We start from the raw sequence: 6,251 nt of genomic DNA, 5'->3' as shown, positions 1-6,251 counted from the left end.
CCTCTCCTAACTAGAGAGCTGAGGTTCTGCTTATTAAAAGAAGGCAAGGCAACTTCCTATCCTAGGAATATTATTTCTTAATTATATGTATCCAAAATACAGATAAAATTAAGAGTAGAATTATGTGAACAAGAAAAAAAATAACTCTGGCATTTTTAAATTTGTGTGTATATATTTAGAGCTGCTTTATTTAAATTTTTATGAATCATCTACGGTGAAGTAGAAGCCATGAAAACTGAAATTAAAAATTATCTAGGCAGGACCTTCAAGATGGTGGAGGAGTAAGACATGGAGATCACCTTTTTCCCCACAAATACATCAGAAATACACCTACATGTGGAACAACTCCTACAGAACACTTACTGAACGCTGGCAGAAGACCTCAGACTTCCCAAAAGGCCAGAAACTTCCCACGTACCTGGGTAGGGCTAAAGAAAAAAGAAAAAAACAGAGACAAAAGAATAGGGATGGGACCTGCACTTCTGGGAGGGAGCTGTGAAGGAGGAAAAGTTTCCACACACTAGGATCCCCTTCACTGGTGGAGATGGGGTGTGGTGTGGGGGAAGCTTCAGAGCCATGGAAGAGAGTGCAGCAACAGGGGTGCAGAGGGCAGAGTGGAGAGTTTGCCGCACAGAGGATCAGTGCCAACCAGCACTCACCAGCCCGAGGGTTGAGGTTGGGAGCTGAGGCTCGGGATTTGTAGGTCAAATCCCAGGGAGAGGACTGGGGTTGGCGGCATGAACACAGCCTGAAGAGGATTAGTGCACCACAGCTAACCAGGAGGGAGTCCATGAAAAAGTCAGGAACTGTCTAAGGGGCAAGAAATCATTGTTTTGGGGTGCATAAGGAGAGGGGATTCAGAGCACCACCTAAACGAGCTCCAGAGACGGGCACAAGCTGCAGATATCAGCGTGGATACCAGAGACAAGAATGAGACGCTAAGGCTGCTGCTGCAGCCACCAAGAAGCCTGTGTGAAAGCACGGGTCACCATCAACAACTCCCCTCCCAGAAGCCTGTGCAGTCTGCCAATGCCAGGATCCCGTGATCCAGGGACAACTTCCCCAAGAGAACACACAGTGTGCCTCAGGATGTGGCAACGTTATGCTGGCTTCTGCCACTGCAGGCTCGCCCCGCATTCTGTACCCCTCCCTCCTCCAGGCCTGAATGAGCCAGAGTCACCTAATCAGCCACTCCTTTAACCCCCTCCTAACTGGGTGAAGAATGGATGCCAGAGGGTGACCTACAAGCAGAGGCAGGGTCAAACCCAAAGCTGAGACCCAGGAGCTGTGCGAACAAAGAAGAGAAAACGAAATCTCTCCCAGCAGCCTCAGGAGTAGCAGACCAAATCTCCACAGTCAACTTGATGTACCCTGCATCTGTGGAATACCTGAAGAGACAACAAATCATCCCAAAACTGAGATGGTGGACTTTAGGAGCAACTGTAGACTTGTGGTCTGCTTTCTGTGCCTAATTTGTTTCTAGATTTATGTATATCTTGGTTTAGTATTTAGACCTTATTATCATTGATAGATTAGTTTATTGATTTGGTTGCTCTCTTCCTTTTTAATATATATATATATTTTTTTTTTCTTCTCTTTTTGTGATTGTATATGCATCTTTGTGTGATTTTGTCTGTATAGGTTGGCTTTTACCATTTGTCCTAAGGTTCCATCTGTCCATTATTTTTAGTATAGTTTTTAGTGCTTGTTATTATTGGTGGATTTGTTTATTGGTGGGGTTGCTCTCTCCTTTTTTTTATAATTACTTTTTTATTTTAAAACTATATTTTTAATAACTTTATTTTATATTTCTCCTTCTTTTTCTTTTCTCTTTTCTCCCTTTTATTCTGAGCAGTGTTGCTGACAGAGCCTTTGTGCTCTGGCTGGGTGTGAGGCCTGAGCCTCTGAGGTTGGTTCAGGACCTTGGTCCACCAGAGACCTCCGAGCCCCTCATAATATCAATCAGCAAGAGCTCTCCTAGAGATCTCCATCTCAAGGCTAAGACCCAGCTCCACACAATGACCAGCAAGCTCCAGTGCTGGACACCCCCTGCCAAATGATAAGCAAGAAAGGAAAACAAGCTCACCCATAAGCAGAGAATCTGCTTAAAATCATACATTCACAAACACTCCAAAACACACGACAAGATGTGGTCTTGCCCACCAGAAAGACAAGCCTCATCCACCAGAACACAAGCACTAGTCCCCTCCAACAGGAAGCCTAGACAAGCCACTGATCCAACCTTACCAACTGGGGGCAAACACCAAAAATGATGGGAACTACAAACTGGCAGCCTGCATAAAGGAGACCTCAAACACAGGATGTAAAGCAAAATGAGAAGACAGAGTAATACACATCATATGAAGGAGCAAGATAAAAACCCACTAGATGAAACAAATGAAGAAGAAATAGGCAGTCTACCTGAAAAATAATTCAGAGTAATGATCATAAATATGATCCAAAATCTTGGAAATAGAATGGAGAAAATACAAGAAATGTTTAACATGGACCTGAAAGAAATAAAAAGTAAACAAACAATGATGAACAACACAATGAATGAAATTAAAAATTCTCTAGAAGGAATCAATAGCAGAATAACTGAGGCAGAAGAACGGAAAAGTGATTGGGAAGATAAAAAAGTGGAAAAAACTACCACAGAACAGAGTAAAGAAAAATGAATGAAAAGAATTGAGGAGAGTCTCAGAGACCTTTGGGACAGTAAATGCACCAACATTTGAATTATAGAGGTCCCAGGAGAAGACGAGAAGAAGAAAGGGACTGAGAAAATATTGGAAATGATTAAGATTGAAAATATCCCTATTATGGGAAAGGAAATAGTCCAATCAAGTCCAGGAAGCACAGAGAGTCCCATCCAAGATAAATCCAAGGAGAAACATGTCAAGACACATATTCATCAAACTATCAAAAATTAAATACAAAGAGAAAATATTAAAAGCAGTAAGGGAAAAGCAACAAATAACATACAAGGGACTCCCCATAAGTTTCACAGCTGATCTTTCAGAAGAAATTCTGCATGGCAGAAGGGAGCGGAAGGACATACATAAACTGATGAAAGGGAAAAAGCTACAACCAAGATTACTCTAACCAGCAAGGATCTCATTGAGATTTGGTAGAGAAATTAAAAACTTTACAGACAAGAAAAAGCTAAGAACGACCGAGGCGGAAGATGGCGGAAGAGTAAGATGCGGAGATCACCTTCCTCCCCACAGATACACCAGAAATACATCTACACGTGGAACAACTCCTACAGAACACCTACTGAACGCTGGCAGAAGACCTCAGACCTCCCAAAAGGCAAGAAACTCCCCACGTACCTGGGTAGGGCAAAAGAAAAAACAGAGACAAAAGAATAGGGACGGCACCTGCACCAGTGGGAGGGAGCTGTGAAGGAGGAAAAGTTTCCACACTCTAGGAAGCCCCTTCGAGGGCGGAGACTGCGGGAGGCGGAGGGGGGAGCTTCGAAGCTGCGGAGTGCACAGCAACGGGTGCAGAGGGCAAAGCGGGGAGATTCCCGCACAGAAGATCGGTGCCGACCGGCACTCACCAGCCCGAGAGGCTTGTCTGCTCACCCGCCGGGGCGGGCGGGACTGAGAGCTGAGGCCAGAGCGCAGGGAGAGGACTGGGGTTGGCAGCTTGAACATAGCCTGAAGGGGTTAGTGCACCACAGCTAGCCGGGAGGGAGTCCGGGGAAAAGCCTGCACCCGCAGAAGAGGCAGGAGACTTTTCCTTCCCTCTTTGTTTCCTGGGGCGTGAGGAGAGGGGTTTAAGAACGCTGCTTAAAGGAACTCCAGAGACGGGCGCGAGCCGCGACTAAAAGCGCGAACCCCAGAGACGGGCGCGAGCCGCGGCTGAAAGCGCGGACCCCAGAGACGGGCGCGAGCCGCGGCTGAAAGCGCGGAATCCAGAGACGGGCGCGAGCCGCGGCTGAAAGCGCGGACCCAGAGACGGGCGCGAGCCGCGGCTGAAAGCGCGGAATCCAGAGACGGGCGCGAGCCGCGGCTGAAAGCGCGGAATCCAGAGACGGGCGCAAGCCGCGGCTAAAAGCGCGGACCCCAGAGGCGGGCGGGAGACGTTAAGGCTGCTGCTGCCGCCACCGAGGGGCCTGTGTGCGAGCACAGGTCACTCTCCACACCCCTCTTCCGCGGAGGCTGTGCAGCCCGCCACTGCCGGGTTCCCGGGATCCAGGGACAACTTCCCCGGGAGAGCGCACAGCGCGCCTCAGGCTGGTGCAAAGTCACGCCGGCCTTTGCCACCGCAGGCCCGCCCCGCACTCTGTGCCCCTCCGTCCCCGCCGGCCTGAGTGCGCCAGAGCCTCCAATCAGCGGCTCTTTTAACCCCATCCTGTCTGAGCAAAAAACAGACGCCCTCCAGCGATCTACACGCAGTGGCAGGGCCAAATCCAAAGCTTAGCCCTGGGAGCTGTGAGAACAAAGAAGAGAAAGGGAAATCCCTCCCAGCAGCCTCAGAAGCAGCGGATTAAAGCTCCACAATCAACTTGATGTACCCTGCATCTGTGGAATACCTGAATAGACAACCAATCATCCCAAATTAAGGAAGTGGACTTTAGGAGCAAGATCTATGATTTTTTCCCCTTTCCTCTTTTTGCGAACGTGTATGTGTATGCTTCTGTGTGAGATCTTGTCTGTATAGTCTTACTTCCACCATTTGTCCTAGGGTTCTATCCGTCCATGTTTTTTTTTTTAATTTTTTTTCTTAATAATTAATTTTAATAACCTTATTATACTTTACCTTCGTTCTTTCTTTCTTTCTTTCCGTCCTTCCTTCCCTCCTTTAGACAACGAATCATCCCAAATTGAGGAGGTGGTCTCTGACAGCAAGATTTAGGATTTTTCCCCATTTACCTCTTTTAGTGAGGGTGTATGTGTATGCTTCTGTGTAAGATTTTGTCTGTATAGCTTTGCTGCCAACATTTGTCCTAGGTTCTTTCCGTCCCTTTTTTTTTTTTTCTAAATAAGAAGTTTTTAATTCAATAACTTTATTATACTGTATTTTATTTTTACTGTATCTTCTTTCTTTCTGTCTTTTTTCCTTCTTTCCCTCCTTCCTTCCCTCCTCCCTCCCTCCCTCCCTTCTTTCCTTCTTGCCTTCTTTCCTTCTTTGCTTCTTTCTTTCTTTCTTCCTTCCTTCCTACCCTCCTTTCCTTCTTTCTTTCCTCATACTTCTACTAATTCCCTCTACTTTTTCTCCCTTTTATCCTGAGCCTGTGGATGAAAAGCTTTTGGTGCTCCAGCCAGGAGGCAGGGCTCTGCCTCTGAGGTAGGACAGTCAACTTCAGGACACTGATCAACAAGAGACCTCCCAGCTCCACATAATATCAAACAGCGAAAATCTCCCAGAGACCTCCATCTTAACACCAGCACCCAGCTTCACTCATCGACCAGCAAGCCACAGTGCTGGAAAACCTATGCCAAACAACTAGCAAAACAGGAACACAACCCCACCCATTAGCAGAGAGGCTGCCTAAAATCATAATAAGGCCACAGACACCCCCAAACACACCACCAGACGTGAACCTGACCACTAGAGAGACAAGATCCAGCCTCATCCACCACAACACAGGCACTAGCCCCCTCCACCAGGAAGCCTACACAACCCACTGAACCAACCTTAGCCACTAGAGACAGACATCAAAAACAGGAGGAACCACAAACCTGCAGCCTGCAAAAAGGAGACCCCAAACACAGTAAGATAAGCAAAATGAGAAGACAGAAAAACACACAGCAGATAAAGGAGCAAGATAAAAATGCACCAGACCTAACAAATGAAGAGGAAATAGGCAGTCTACCTGAAAGAGAATTCAGAATAATGATAGTAAGGTTGATCCGAAATCTTGGAGATAGAATGGACAATAGATTGGACAAAATGCAAGAATCAGTTAACAAGGACCTAGAAGAACTAAAGATGAAACAAGCAACGATGAACAACACAATAAATGAAATTAAAAGTACTCTAGATGGGATCAATAGCAGAATAACTGAGGCAGAAGAACGGATAAGTGACCTGGAAGATAAAATATTGGAAATAACTACTGCAGAGCAGAATAAAGAAAAAAGAATGAAAAGAACTGAGGACAGTCTCAGAGACCTCTGGGACAACATTAAACGCACCAACATTCGAATTATAGGGGTTCCAGAAGAAGAAGAGAAAAAGAAAGGGACTGAGAAAATATTTGAAGAGATTATAGTTGAAAACTTCCCTAATAGGGGAAA

Source organism: Globicephala melas, chromosome 14, assembly GCF_963455315.2.
Source record: "Globicephala melas chromosome 14, mGloMel1.2, whole genome shotgun sequence".
NCBI classification, from domain to species: Eukaryota; Metazoa; Chordata; class Mammalia; order Artiodactyla; family Delphinidae; genus Globicephala; species Globicephala melas.
This window is presented reverse-complemented; position numbering follows the sequence as displayed.